General features: G+C 35.7%; 1 long non-coding RNA gene across 1 annotated transcript in view; it reads right to left on the reverse strand.

The window, feature by feature from the left end:
• The window catches only part of LOC124963979 (uncharacterized), a 77,755-nt gene extending 61,179 nt beyond the window's left edge, over nt 1-16,576 (reverse strand). The window contains exon 1 of the long non-coding RNA XR_007104859.1: nt 16,528-16,576. This is a non-coding gene — a long non-coding RNA (uncharacterized LOC124963979). The remainder of the gene's footprint in view (nt 1-16,527) is intronic.
• Nucleotides 16,577-16,776: the final 200 nt, after the last annotated feature.

Consider the following 16,776-nt stretch of genomic DNA (forward strand, 5'->3'; position numbering starts at 1 on the left):
TTTACTCCCCTCCATCTAATCCAAAGCACATCTATTTTTCCCTAGACCCCACCTTTATTGTGAATTAGCATCCACATATCAGAGAAAACATTCAGCCTTTGGTTTTAGGGGGATTGACTTACTTCCTTTAGCATGATGTTCTCCAACACCATCCATTTACCAGCAAATGCCATAATTCCTGTTCTTTTTTAAGGCTCAGTAATATTCCATTGTGTATATATACCACATTTTCTTTATTCCTTCATCTGTTGAAAGGCACCTAGGTTGGTTCCATAGTTTGGCTATTGTAAGTTGAGCTGCTATAAACATTGATGTGGCTGCAACACTGTAGTATGCCACTTTTAAGTTCTTTGGGTATAAACCAAGGAGTGGGATAAATGTATCAAATGTTGGTTCTATTCCAAGTTTTCTGATAGTGCTTTATGGTGCTTTCCATAGTGGTTGCACCAATTTGCAGTCCCACCCACAATGTATGAGCGTAGCTTTTTCCCCACATCCTCACCAACATTTATTGTTGTTTGTATTCTTGATAATTGCCATTCTGACTAGAATGAGTTGAAAGTTCATTGTAGTTTTGGTTTGAATTTCTCTAATTGCTAGAGATATTGAACATTTTTTCATATACTTGTTGATTGATCATATTTTTCTTCTATGAAATGTCTGTTCAGATCCTTTGCCTGTTTATTGATTGGGTTATTTGGTTTTTTGGTGTTAAGTCTTTTGAGTTCTTCATATATCCTGGAGATTAATGCTGTATCTGAAGTGCATGCGGTAAAGAATTTCTCCCATTCTGTAGGCTTTCTCTTCACATTATTGATTTTTTCTTTTGCTGTGAAGAAGCTTTTTAGTTTGATTTCATTCTATTTATTGATTCTTGATTTTACTTCATGTGCTTTAGGAGTCTTGTTAAAGGAAGTCAGTTCCTAAACCAACATGGTGGAGATATGGGCCTACTTTTTCTTCTAGGAGGCACGGGGTCTCTGTTCTAGTGCCTAAGTCCTTGATCCACTTTGAGTTGAGTTTTGTTCAGGGTGAGAAATAGGGGTTTAATTTCATTTTGCTACATATGGATTTCCAGTTTTCCTAGCACTATTTGTTGGGGAGACTATCTCTTCTCCAATGTATATTTTTAGCACCTCTGTCTAGTATGAGATAACTGTATATATGTGGTTTTGTCTCTGTGTCTTCTATTCTGTACCTTCGATCTATGTGTCTGTTTGGGTGCCAATACCATGCCATTTTTGTTACTATGGCTCTGTAGTATAATTTAAGATCTGTCTAGTATTGTGGTGCCTCCTGCTTCACTTTCCTTGCTATGGATTGTTTTGGTTATTCTGGGTCTCTTATTTTTTCAAATGAATTTCATGATTACTTTTTCTGTTTCTATGAAAATTGTCATTGGGATTTTAGTGGGAATTACATTAAATCTGTTTAGCACTTTTGGTATTATGGCCCTTTTGACAATGTTAATTCTGCCTATCCAAGAGCATGAGAGATCTTCCCATCTTCTAACAGTGACTTTTAAACTTTGTATGAACCAGAATAACTTAGAGTACTTCTAAAAAGCAAATTCCTAGGTGTCACACCTAGAGTATCAGCTTTGAAATAGGGCTCAAGAATTTGAATTTCTATCATGTTCCAGATGATTTTGCAATTGCCTGTCTGAGGTCATACCTTGAGAACAACTGTCCTAGAGAATGCATCAAGGTTTTTATCTAGATGTTATCAGGACTGAGAGTGAATTGAAATAGAAACTCCAGGACAGAATTTGGCCTACCATAGATGTAATATTATATATATGATTGTCCCTCCAGATTTCCTTTCTTCTTTTTTACAGTCTTCAAAGAAAAATGTACAGATGCTGGATTTTTAAGAAATTTGCTATTAATCTCTATATGGATAGTGATAGGTCATAATAAGGTTGCAAAGCTTAAAAACTGTGAAATTATTTTTAAATTCTCAAAATTCTGATGTATAGCAGAATTTAATCTTAAAGATAGGGAGGTCCACCTGGAAGTCTTCTCTCATTGTCTATTGCTAATGAAGAAGCTCACCAATACTTCCTAAAGGAGAGAAGCAGACTGGCTGCTTCATAAAACAAGAGCTGTTTACTTAGCACTTCATTTGGAGTCAGGGTGGGGAAACTTCAGTTTGATGAGATGCCAGTCATATCTCTATGGAGATACCAAATAGTTACAAGGATAACTCTGAACACTGGATATAGACTCTGAAGTGTATTTTTAGAGTTTCAGCACTCCCAAACCAAGACTTGAGTGATCAGAGATCCTCAACAGGTAAATAGCCCTTCCTCCATTAAAAAAAAAAAATAGAGACAATTACTGCTCACTAGTATTGATTGTTCCCTCATGCTTAGGAAACCCTGGTGACTTGGTCCTACAATGTTCTGTGACAAGTAATTTGTGTCATTTCTGGGTAAAGCATTTAAGATCAGGATAGACATCCAGCTGCTCTTCCATTGCCTAGATAACCATAAAAGTCAAGTGTTATATGTGATGTAACCTCGAGATAAAAGTAGCCTGGATCCCTGAGTCACCACATAGAAGGAACTGTCCCAGAGAGTTCCTTAACCTTGGTTGTACTTTGTATGAGAAAATAATTTGTTGTTACTTGTTACGGTGAATTATTCATTATTGTAAGCGTAGCACAGCCTATCTAAACACAGTCTAGAGCAAACACTCATTAAATTTATTTACAGTTCTGGATCAAATGAAGTTTTCTATGAATTCCACAATATATATTCACTCCTCTTCAAAAGAGATCATACGAATGATATCGCTAATAAGTGGATGATGACACATAATGGGGGGTGGGAGGGGTTAGTGTTAGGATTAGAGTTAGGGTTAGGGAGGGGGGCAAGAATGGAGGAAGGAAGGACTGTATAGAGGGAAAAGAGGGGTGGGAGGGGTGGAGGGAAGGGAAAAAATAACAGAATGAATCAAACAACATTACCCTATGTAAATTTATGATTACACAAATGGTATGCCTTGACTCCATGTACAAACAGAGAAACAACATGTATCCCATTTGTTTACAATAAAAAAAAAAGAGATCATAGTTAAGTTCAGATAAGAAAATAGAAACAAAAAGTAAGAAGGAAAAAAATTCAAGAAATACTATTCTGAAGAGAAAATGTTAATTCATATACTCAAATTCAAAGAATATAAAGTTTAGAAAGCTTGAGAAAAACCCAAGTTTGAAAGCAGTATTAGACAATAAAATCCTAAGCATTTAGAGACCCACTTACTACATTATTTACTGAATGGGTTCTTTTTTAAAGATATGAGAAACAAGCATGGCAATATGCGAAGAAAAGGGAAAAAGCCATCATGGTGGAAATTTCAAAAGGAAAAAAAGTGGCCCGAACATTTGTCACTGTCATGTACAATTAATTAGAACAAATTAAAAAATTCTTAAAAATAAGAATAGAGAAACAAACAAACAAAAGTAAAAGGAATAGCATTTAGACCAGATTCTTCCATGAAATACAAACAGCACAGGCTTTCAAAGAACAAATAAAGGCCTGTCAGCTGAAGAGGTGGACTGCAGCAGAGTGCATTTCAGCCATGCATCCTGAAGGTGACAGGGCTATGAACAACTGTAGTTAAGTGTGTCTCATAAAGAACATGTTACCATCTCTGGAGCCAAAGACAAATGGCCTGAACATCTATAAGAAATTCAGGAGAATTTGTGGATGAAAAGCTTTCCAACCTAAGGGACAAGGACAAGTAAGCTCATATATAAACAGTTGACAGCACCATTCTGTCTCCCACTCCATCAGCCCTCCTTCACCTCTGTGCCGTGTGTGCACATGTGCGTGTTTCATGCAGGCACCAGCACACACACATGTGTGCACGCACACATAGACTCCTGCTGCCAGTCGATCTAAGGCAATTGATCATTCACAAAATAGTTGTTTCCATGTGATAAATAAAAGTTCTGATGCTAGAGGCTAATGTTTTAAGTCTCTTCCTACAACCAAGTCACACCAAAAACAAGGCTCACAGATGAAATATGGTCACACATGCAAACATTTGTTGGCAAACAAGAGTGTAGCTTATTCTGAGACATTTTCCTTAGTGTTTTAAACCCATGTGTGTGAAAAATTTGTTTAAGGGAACCGTAACCAATATTTTAGCAGCAGGATTCAGTGTGGCAACAAGTATGCTCTGTTGAGGGGGTACAAACCAGGACATTTTTAGGTCATCTTGAATTTCCTTCCAAAAGATATAGATGCCTGACCTCATATAGATTCCTACACCTCATTCCTGCAAGGGCAGGAACGTATAATACTTTTTTTAGTCACATAAATAACAAAAAATAGTTCCTAATATCCATTATGCTAATCAGCATATATTTTAGTATTCTTATACTAAAGATATAGATAGCTAAAATGCATAGCATTAGAAAATGGGCTTCTGATTAGAAGTTTTAAAATGCTAGCTATTCTATAGAATATGTTCTCTCAATTAGGCCAACTGATCTTTCCCATAGTCTGCAGATTGGACACACACACACACACACACACACACACCACTGCCTATGCTGAAGTGTTTTTAAAGATAACAAGAGATACAACGTTATAATTCTAATCCATGGAGAAGGATAAAAGATATATTTCAGGGGAAAAAAACATAGAGAAAGGACAACTATCATGCATTGAAATATTTTTAATGGATCTTTAAACCACCGACCAGTGTTTTCTCAATATTTCTTAAATTCTATTGGCAAATGATACCCTTGTTAAAGTTAGACAGGGCCCTGCAGATAGGACTTGTTTTTGTCTATGGAATAAAGGTTGGGAATGAAGATGGCTGCCCTCCACTGAATGCTTGCTATGAGAAGTCATATATCTACATAACCTTCAAAGTCAGATTGCCTAGGATCAAACTCTGGTTCTACTGTTGAACTCTGGGTTCAAACTCTTAATTCTTCTTTGGGCATATTACTGACTGTAGTTTATACTTTTGAAATGGAGATATAAAGCTGCCCTAGATAAGATTAAATAAATGAACCCATGTAAAGTATTTAGAAGAATCCCTCAGTATACATCTGTTGTTATTATTGTGATTAATATTATTAGTAGTAATATCCCAGCATCCAAATATTGTATACTCCCTTTACTACAGATGTATTGAGAAGCATTGGGATAAAACGACTGTTTCATTGGATTTGGTGTAGATTACATGAAATACTATATCTGAAGTCCTGGAATACAGTGACTTATTTAAGTACTATTACCGATGATAAGTAAGGTTTCTGAGAAGCTGTTTAAGTTGCACTTGCTCTGTCCTGATCCAGGAATCCCAGTCACAGACCCTATATTGAGGATGATGTCCTAGTAAAGGCACAAAACCCCTCACATTCTGTTGGTCCACAGGGATTGTGGCCTAGCACCTGCATGCCTCCCTTGACTGCCCACCCAAATGTACAAATAGAACATGGGCGGACCCAGGGAAGAGTGTGGATCCTGCTTCTTATCATTAGAAGTGACAGAATCTTTAAATAGCAGGGAGTCAGAAATGCAAAAGTTTAAACCCGAAAATGGTACTGAAACTCGAACAAGAGCCACATCAATTTCACTTTAGTTGAGTGGATTTGAAAAGCTAAACTGATAATCCCCTGAACATTTTCAGTGTGTAGCTCTCTCATTCAGTATGTTTAATCCACTCTCCTAGATCATTATACAAGTGTTTTGTTTTGTACCATGGGAAATTTTGATCTTAGTTGATGAAGTATTCAGTCACCTATAATCTTGTGAGAGCCACAAATGAAGATAATTGCAATTTATGGAGTAACCTGGAAAAAGGAACACAATATGCTGAGTCTGAGAGCTGAGGTAATTGTGTTTTTACTTCAGATCAGCAGAAAATTCAAGAATGGGAACATCTTTTGAGCATTATTTCTAATTGCATTTTCTCAATTTTATCAACTATAGACATTAAGGAATCACTGAAGAAAAGATAAGAGTTCTGCAAGTTGACTTAAAGAATCTGCATAGAAAAGAGAATAAACATTGTGTAATGATTTTTAAAAAGCTATAGAAGAGGCAAGGAAGTCTTAGTGTGGTGGGAACAATGCTGAATTGGCACAGAGAGCTTTGGCATTTGGTAAGTCCACCTTAAAGAGTTGGGTGACCTCGAACTTCATCCTTCTCCTCTCAGGATTACTTTTTCCTCACTCGTTAAAATTAAGAACCCAAACAAATTACCACTGAAATATTTTTCATTCCTAAAATGTATGATTGTAGAAGAAGCAGAAAATGACTGCATCATTGTATAAATAGATAGTACATATATTATCTGAGGTTATCAGCATTATGTGATCTTTTCTTAAAATGTCTTACATGAATTTTTTTTCCTGAAGTCTTCATGGTACTTTCTCTATTGCCCAAAGCATACTTTCTCTCCCTTGGTGTCCTGCAGTTCTCTTTTCATATCTCACACTTGCAACCCTGGAATCTAGCCAGGTGTTTGTCTCACAGCTACTATCAGTTCTTGAAATTCAGGAATCACATCTAACTCACCTTTTTCCCCAGTGCTTGGGAAAGTGCCTGGCATTTAACATGGAATGATGGGCAGAACAAAGGAATGATCAAGTGAATAAAAGGATGAATGAGTGGTTTCATATCAGAGAGACAGGAAGTAAACAAAGTGACACTGAGCACCAACCACTTCCACACAATTCGCCATGAAAACTTACCTCCGAGCTCCTGTTTCATGAGGCCCAAGCAAGATCCTGTCCATGGTTCTGATGGCACTTGTTTTGTCAGACAGCACTGACATTCAGTGCAAATGACAACAGAATTGAGTCTCTTTAGATATAACTGTTTTACTCACTTATCACCATTGGACAGACTTTACAAAACACTTAGCTGAGCAGCAGTGGAGTGACTATATTGTCTATCCCAAGGATCAGGACACTATTGTCTGTTGGCAAAATTCACCTTAGCATCTGCTTACCTGACCTTGTCCTCTGGTTTTGTAGGGCCTGTAATCTAAAGATGGTTTTACATTTTTAAATGCTTGAGAAAATTTTTCAAAAGAATAGAAATATTTCATGGCATATGAAAATTATCTGGATTTCAAGTTTCAGTGCCCACGAAGAAAGTGTCACTGGGAACAGGACTATTCTCATTTGTTTCATGCTTTAATGCCACAGCAGCAGAGTTGAGTGATTGAGATGGAGATGGGCCCACAAAGCCCAAAATATCTATTTCCTAATAAAATTAGGTAACTGAATCCCCTTAAACGCTTTTCCTCAAATTGTATCTGGGGATATGCCACTAGCAAATAATATTTATTTGATTAAGAAACTTAGGTAACCCCACCAAATAAAAAGTTATAACTTGGAATACCAGTCACCAGCAAATACAAAAAAGGTAGGAGGTTCTGGATAGGACGATCACTACTGAAAAGGAAAATTTATTTTAGACCTGTCTGACTACTAGAAGATTCCACAATGAAGAGCCAAGACAATAACAGTGTAAAGAAAAGGGTTACCGTAAAAATTAAAGGAAGATACAAATAAATTAATACCTGTTTTGTATTCAATTTGAGAGGAAAAAAATCACTTTGCTTTAATCATAGCAATAATTCCTTGGAATTCAGACTAGCAATTGGCAGATTTTCTTTTGTTGTTATTTCATTTGTGTCTTCTTATATTTTTTCCTCAGATAGTTTTTTTTTCCCATAATTGTGAAAAGAATCTCCTCCACCTTAATTTTCTCAAACCATTAATTTATTCAGTGGAATTAGACTTAATTATAATAAGTAATTTCCAAAAATGACCACAGCAAAAACAATTTGTAGTCTGTATGTTTAAGAAAATGCTGTCACTGGTAAATGTTTTTCTACACAGGCTAAATTTCTATATAATGAGTGTCTATGATGGGAAAGTGAGTGTTTCAGCTCCAATTCAGTCGGAGGGTGAGTTGTTATCTTCCTGATTGATGGTGATTAGGCTCTTGGAGCAGATCTGGCTTACATGCTGGTGAACGCCAAATGGCTGAAGGCCACCTCTCTCTACACCCCTTTGCTGGCAGCTATCTTTGAATGACTTGGAAGAAGCCACAGTTACAGCAGCATGATTCTGGTTCACTGGCTCAAATTGGCCATTTCCTTCTGCTTAGATCGTTGCCCTACCCAGGCACTACCTGTTGGTGGTCCTAGAACTGTAAATTTAGAAGGAAATACAGACACATCATGATTTCTTCTTTCTTGCTCTTCTATTTGGACGACAGGAAATATTTCATTGTAAGACTCTCTTAAAAATAAAGAGCTATTAAAAATGAAGCAGCAGTTACAACCTAGCTATTTATATAATAGGTACAATAAAAACTCTGATGTTGTCTTCAATATTTATATAAAAGTCCAGGCAAATATTTAACTTTAAAAGGAGATCCTATATGCATACCTGTGAAAAAATGAGTAGTAAATTTTTCTGCTGACAAATGGTTTATTTTTGATCATTTATGATAATCACTAAGTAAAATAACCCCAAAAGAACTGTGTATTCCTTCTTCAAATACCATTCAATATAGGCTTAAATGTTATCAGAGTTTTAGAAAGTATTAGTACTTAACTTACAGTAATTACTCAGGATAGAGGATTTAGAAAAAAATTAAGTAATCCTAGTATTCTGGAAAGAGTCGAAAGAGATTGTCTATATGTATAGTTAAGGAATAATTTATTACTGCATCAGATTTCAAAGTAAAAAATATTCTCACTTACTATATATGTGGGCTAATCATGGTTTTTTAGGAATAACTCAAAGAGGAAGCTACATAAGTGACAGGCACATGTCTTGTTTCAAGTCTATAGTTCTTCAAGTTGTTTGTGGATAATGACATAGAATTTTTTAAATCAGGTGCTACAAAAGATAATAATTCTCTTAATATTTTCCCTATTTCATATGTGTCAATCATGACAATCTTATGCAAGCATTTTGGTTTTACCACTGCACCCTGCTCTGCTACTTCATTAATTCCTCAAGAATATCTTCAGCATCACCTTCCATTCCCATTCATGATTTCATGGGAGGTAAGAAAGCTAATCATATCTATACAGGTGTATTTTTAAAGAGTCAACAACAAAATCCTTCTGTTCGTTCAAGAATATCATCTGTTTATAATTAATGTTTTATCTTTGTAAAAATAAGAAATGAGTATTTACCTAGCATTCCAGTTTCTACCCAGCAATGAATTCTCAAGCATCCCTTTAAGCTCAGGGCTTTCAAAGGCTATCTTTTTAGGGCTATAGGGCTCATTGTTTACGTGCTGGACATGATCCTTGTTCATTTGTTGAAGCTTCTGTTCTGTTTTTCTCACTCTTATTTTCTAATAGTCAATTGGTTTGAATTTTATATTATCTTCACATACACTGTATTTTTTTGTGTGGGGGGATGCTGGGGATTGAACTCAGGGGCACTAGACCAGTGAGTCACATCCCCAGCCCCATTCTGTGTTTTATTTGGAAACAGGGTCTCACTAAGTTGCTTAAGACTGACATTGAATTCACCATCTTCCTGCCTCAGCCTCCAGAGCTGCTGGGATTACAAGTATGTACCACCATGCCCAACTACACTATATGATTTTAAAACAAACTTCTCATCTTTATTCTTTCTAAATAACCAGGTATAATAAGAACTAACAAAATAAACCTGCTTGCACATCAAGCATGTTATATTTATATGGAATCGAATTTATGCATTGTGAATTTTTAAAGCAATAAAATTTCTGTAAATGGTTATTAACAGTGCAAATGAAAATTTAGAAATATAAATCAGTGATATGAGATCAACAACTCCTTAGGGACTATACTTTGCATCACTGAGTCCACTACAGATTCTTATGTCTAAGACTTCTAGTATACAATTTTGAGGATGGGAATGGACCTACCTTCCAGAAATGTCCCTAGGGAAGGAACATTCCCTTCAGAATGTGGCTACTGTTTACTCAGGACTTTGTATGTTACCTGCAATGATGCTAGTTGTGCTGTTGGTTTTTACCATAAGACTTGTGTTGTTTTTATCCTTTTCATTTTCTAGTACATACAAATAAATGATAAACTTGTTGGTCATCTTCCTGAGCAATGTTCTGTGTACCTGCTCATTCCAATGGGATGTTAAGTTTTCTGGGTCATGTCATCCTGTCCTGAAGAAGATGGGGGTGGTATCCCCAAAGGGAACAGTAGTGGTTGAAGCAAGTCCAGCTATTTATACAACTTCTGTGTCACTACAGATACATTTTCAAGGCACTTTTCAGAAACAGTGTATCTTAGGACATTATGCTCTTCCCCATAAATTCTGATGCCAAAATGGAAGAGCTACAGGGTTGCAGGCATATTTGGGAGCAGATGGTAATGCCTACTGCTGGGTCCAAATAGACTGGTAGGCATATTTATCTGATATGTTTTTGAGCTGTGGTAAAAAGCCAGCCATCTCTCTTTATTCACCACCCAGGAACACATGCTTTCAAGTAAAGACAACCCCTTCTGTATCACCTGTGAGCCAATTAAAAATAAATAAATAATATACTTTCTGAATTTTTATCTCTTTAATTATAGTCATCAAAAAAGAGGGTAGTTTTATGACTTTCTAAATGTTTTCTTTAAAAAGTATTTCTTAAAGCACTTTTAAATAAATAAGATTACTGCATATTAACATTATATACTAATTGGAACATATTTTCACCTGAGTTGCTTAAAATATAGACTTTTCAAATTTTCAGTGCTTCCTAACCCTTCAGTATAGCTCTCTCCAACTCTAATTAATTTGCATTGCAAAAGCAATGAGTTTGATCTCAGCTGTAGATGTCACAGTGACTTATCCTTTCAATGAGGTGATAATTGGTGTCTGGTTAATTCTATTCATAGAAACCATGGGCCATAAAAAAGTAATCCTCACTTCCATTACACAGCATGCAGCTTCCAGTAACACCTATGTTGTTTCCTAGTATGAAATATTTTTGTTCTTAAAAACATAATTACTATTGGAGAAACACATCCTATAAGCAAATATACACTACCTGTCCAATAGTAGCTCAAGTAGGCAATGTCCTCCTGCTTTGCACTTAGCCACATAGGCTTCAAAGAATAAGAAAATGATGCTATTTATCTCCAAAAGCCTCCCAGGGAGACACAAGTAGGCATTGCTTTACAAAATAACCTCTAAGTCCTAAGACAGATACAGTTCATGAACAGATACAGTTCATATATTCATTACAAAGGTAGCAGATGATATGTAAGGCATTTTTCACATTTTTCAGTGTGTAATATTATGACACATGTGAAAGAATACATATATATTTGTCAAATGTAAGGCAAATAAGAAAATTATAATCATGAACCAGCACCCAAAAGAGAACTAGAGCATCACCAACAAAGTTACTATCTATTTCATTTACTCTTTATTTCTACCATCACATGGTCCCAACAAATATTTACAAGACAGGCTTTGTGTTTGCCATTGCATTATCTTTTTAAAAGTTTTATCACGTTTCTACACACACAATTTTTATTTTTTTTAATTAAAATGCCATCATACTCAGTATTATTTTTCACTTGCTTTTCATATTTACTCTTACATTTCTGAGGACCCATGCTTAAATACACATGCGTGTTAGTCAGTTTTTTGTTGCTGTGACAAATACCTGAGAAAAGCAACTTAGAGGAGGAAAGATTTATTTTGATTCTAGGTATCAGAGGATTTAGTCCAGGATCAGCTGACTCCAAGGCAGAAATATTGCATCAGAAGGGAAGGGTGGTGGAAAGTGGCTCAGCCTATGACAACATGCAAGGAGAGGGGTGAGAGGGAACAGGGAGAAGATAAATTCCCCAGGCCACACCCCCAGTGACATACTTCATCCAACCATGCCCCACCATCCTATAGTTTTCACTACTCCCGAATAAATTCATTCGATTTATTAATCCATCAGATGGATTAATCCACTGATGAAGTCAGAGCACTCATGATCCAGTCATTACCTAAAAGCTCCATCTCTGAACCTTGCTGCATTGGGGACTGTGTTTTCAACACACCAGCTTTTGGGAGACATTCCAGATCCAAGCCATAAAAATGAGAAAGTACCCAAATTTCAAATTTTACTGAAATAATTTAAGTTGATTATATTTTTCACAATGTTAAATGAAACAGAAAGTATAGGGAATATGTCAAGAACATATAAGTATAGGGAATATGTCAAGAACCATAGCTTCAGCATTAAAAAGATTGTCAGTGACCTCACTCTTCAAGGTCACTGCAGACTTCATGAAGAAGGTAAGCCTCACATGCCCTCCTACACCCCAATTATGGCCCAATTCATAAAGCTTTCATAGCATTTTATTTACCTCCTCACCATAGTGCATCACATTGATTTAGAATAATATTTTTAGCAATTATATATATTTACTGATCTAGAAGCAATTAAACTAAAACCTTTGGGATGACTCCTCTGTACCAAACAGAAATTATTTGTATCTTTACCTGAAAAATAAGATTTGCATTTTATATAGTTTTCTACAAGTTAACATCTGATTATAAAATGTCATACACAGTATAGAAATTAGTGTTTAGATATAATTTTCAATACTTTGATTTCAACTATAATGTGTCATTCCATTTATGAGGTGCACAGTTGTCTCTTGGAGAGTGTTTGTTTTAATAAATTTTATTTTTATTTTTAAGGTATATAACACAATATTATAACATACATTCGTATAGTAAAAAGGTTAGTATAGTGAAGCAAATGAACATATCCATCATCCCACAGTGACCCCTTTTTTTGTTATTTTTGTATGAAGCACAGCTAAAATCTGCTTGTTTAACATGAATTCCCACAGAGTACAATTTTATCACCTACGCTCTTCATCTTGCACATTACATCTCTTGAGTTGTTCATCCAAGATATGTGCTTTTTAGTATGCTCTGATCTACATTGCCCCATTTTGTGCCCTCTCCACATGCCCCCACTTCTGATAACTACTGTTTGGATCTACATCTTTGCATATTTAATTTAAAATGAAAACATTCCACGGATAAGTGAGATTATGCAATATTTTCTTTCTGTGATATAATGTCCTCTATGCTCATCCATGTTGTGGTAAATGGCAGATCTTGTTTGTTGGTTGTTTTAGATTTGAATAATATTCTATTGTAGATATATACCCAAGTTTCTTTATTGATTTGATCATCAACAGACACTTAAGCTGTTACTATATCTTGGATAATGGATAATGCTGAAATGATCAAGTCAGGGCAGGTATCTTTGCAAGGTGATAATTTCATTACCTTTGGACATATGCTCAGAAAAGGGATTGCTTGGTCATGTAGTAGTTCTATTTTTAATTTCTTTAGAAACCTTTAGAAACTGTTTTCCATATTAGTTGCCCCCATCTATGTTCTCACCAACAGTTTATTAAAGACTATCTTTAGAAGAAAGTCATAGGTGGAAGGATCAGAACCTGTAGACTTCTCTGACTTTGACTTTGACCAGTATTTTTTTTCAGTATACCACAAGGATGTTGACTCTTTTATATCAGTATGGGGAGAGCTGACATTTGAACAACAGAAATACATTTGCTTGTTATATGGCAACTTTGTATTCTGCAACCTTAGTTCATTCAAGTAGACATTATGTAGATCTCTTTGGATTTTTTTATGTAGACCATCACATTATGAATAAAGGTCATTCTTTTCATACCTTCTACCTATATGCTTTTTGTTGTTATTATATGAACTAAAACTTCCAGCATGTTGAATATGTTGAATATGAGCATGTTGAATATATAAAGCAGATGTCTTACCTCATTCCTGATCTGAAGAAGAAAACCTTCAGTCTTTGAGTATTAACTAAATTCTTTAAGTATTAACAAATTATTTTGCAAATACCATTTATTAGCAAAGATATTTCTTTCTATATCTAGTTTGCTGCAGTCTTACCATAAGTAAATGTTGATATCAATTGCTTATTGATGCTTAATCCTTAAGCCAGTTTTGGTATGTTTATGTGTGTATGTGTTTATTGGGGTTAGATCCAGGGGTACTCTACCACTGAGCTACATTAAGGTTTGCATTCTTGAGATAATCCCATTTGGTCATGATGTAGTATGACTTTTTTTTTTTTTTTTAAGTTTATTCTTTTTTTTTTTATTGTAAACAAATGGGATACATGTTGTTTCTCTGTCTGTACATGGCGTAAAGGCATACCATTTGTGTAATCATAAATTTACATAGGGTAATGTTGTTTGATTCATTCTGCCATTTTTTCCCTTCCCCCCCTCCCCTCCCACCCTTCCCCTCCATCTATACAGTCCTTCCTTCCTCCATTCCTGCCCCTCTCCCTAAACCCAACTCCAACCCCAACACTAACCCTTCCCACCCCCCATTATGTGTCATCATCCACTTATTAGTGATATCATTCTTCCTTTGGTTTTTTGAGATTGGTTTATCTCACTTAGCATGATATTCTCCAGTTTCATCCATTTGCCTGCAAATGCCATAATTTTATCATTCTTTATGGCTGAGTAATATTCCATTGTATATATATACCACAGTTTCTTTATCCATTCATCAATTGAAGGACATCTAGGTTGCTTCCACAATCTGGCTATTGTGAACTGAGCAACTAGGAACATTGATGTGACTGTATCTCTGTAATATGCTGATTTTAAGTCCTTTGGGTATAGGCCAAGGAGTGGGATAGCTGGGTCAAATGGTGGTTCCATTCCAAGTTTTCTAAGGAATCTCCACACTGCTTTCCAGAGTGGCTGCACTAATTTGCAGCCCCACCAGCAATGTAAGAGTGTACCTTTCTCCCCACATCCTCGCCAACACTTGTTGTTGCTTGTATTCTTGATAATCGCCATTCTAATTGGGGTGAGATGGAATCTTAGGGTGGTTTTGATTTGCATTTCTCTTATTACTAGAGATGTTGAACATTTTTCCATATATTTGTTGATTGCTTGTATATCTTCTTCTGTGAAGTGTCTATTCATTTCCTTAGCCCATTTGTCAGTTGGATTATTTACATTCTTGGTGTAGAGTTTTTTGAGTTCTTTATAGATTCTGGAGATTAGTGCTCTATCTGAAGTATGATTGGCAAAGATTTTCTCCCACTCTGTAGACTCTTTCTTCGCATTGCTGATAGTTTCCTTTGCTGAGAGAAAGCTTTTTAGTTTGAATCTATCCCAGTTATTAATTCTTGCTTTTATTTCTTGTGCTATGGGAGTCCTGTTGAGGAAGTCTGGTCCTAAGCCGACATGTTGAAGCTCTGGACCTACTTTTTCTTCTATAAGATGCAAGGTCTCTGGTCTGATTCCGAGATCCTTAATCCATTTTGAGTTTAGTTTCGTGCATGGTGAGAGATATGGGTTTAGTTTCATTCTGTTGCATATGGATTTCCAATTCTCCCAGCACCATTTGTTGAAGAGGCTATTTTTTCTCCATTGCATATTTTTGGCCCCTTTGTCTAGTATGAGAAAATTGTATTTATTTGGGTTTGTGTCCGTGTCCTCTATTCTGTACCATTGATCCACCTTTCTATTTTGGTACCAATACCATGCCGTTTTTGTTACTATTGCTTTGTAGTAGAGTTGAAGATCTGGTATTGTGATACCCCCTGCTTCACTCTTTCTGCCAAGGATTGCTTTAGCTATTCTGGGTTTTTTATTCTTCCAGATGAATTTCATAATTGCTTGCTCTATTTCTGTAAGGTACATCATTGGGATTTTAATTGGAATTGCATTGAATCTGTATAGCACTTTTGGTAGTATGGCCATTTTGACAATATTAATTCTTCCTATCCAAGAACATGGGAGATCTTTCCATCTTCTAAGGTTTTCTTGAATTTCTTTCTTTAGTGTTCTGTAGTTCTCATTGTAGAGGTCTTTCACCTCTTTTGTGAGATTGATTCCCAAATACTTTATTTTTTTCGAAGCTATTGTGAATGGGGTAGTTTTCCTAATTTCTCTTTCTGAAGATTCATCGCTTATGTATAAAAATGCCTTTGATTTATGTGCATTGATCTTATATCCCGCTACTTTACTGAATTCACTTATGAGATCTAAAAGTTTTCTGGTGGAATTTCCTGGTTCCTCTAAGTATACCATCATATCATCAGCAAATAGGGATAGTTTGAGTTCTTCTTTTCCTATTCGTATCCCTTTAATTTCTTTGGTCTGTCTAATTGCTCTGGATATCAGAAAATTTCCCAAATCTGAAGAATGAAATGGAAAATCAAGTCCAAGAGGCTTATAGGACTCCAAATACACAAAATTACAACAGACCCACACCAAGCCACATTATAATGAAAATACCTAACATACAAAATAAAGACAGAATTTTAAAGGCTGTGAGAGAAAAGAACCAAATTACATTCAGGGGGAAGCCAATACGGATATCAGCAGATTTTTCAATCCAGACCCTAAAAGCTAGAAGGGCCTGGAACAACATTTTTCAAGCTCTGAAAGAAAATGGATGCCAACCAAGAATCTTATACCCAGCAAAACTTACCTTCAAATTTGACGATGAAATAAGATCATTCCATGATAAACAAAAGCTAAAAGAATTTACAAAAAGAAAGCCAGCATTACAGAACATTCTCAGCAAAATATTTCATGAGGAAGAGACAAAAAACAAAGAAGCAAATCAGCAAAGGGAGGAATTATCCTAAAGGAACTGTCAAATAAAGGAGGAACCAAGATGTGTCAAAAATTTTAAATATGAACCAAATGACTGGGAATATAAATCATATCTCAATAA

This window comes from Sciurus carolinensis, chromosome 14 (genome assembly GCF_902686445.1).
Source record: "Sciurus carolinensis chromosome 14, mSciCar1.2, whole genome shotgun sequence".
NCBI lineage: Eukaryota > Metazoa > Chordata > Mammalia > Rodentia > Sciuridae > Sciurus > Sciurus carolinensis.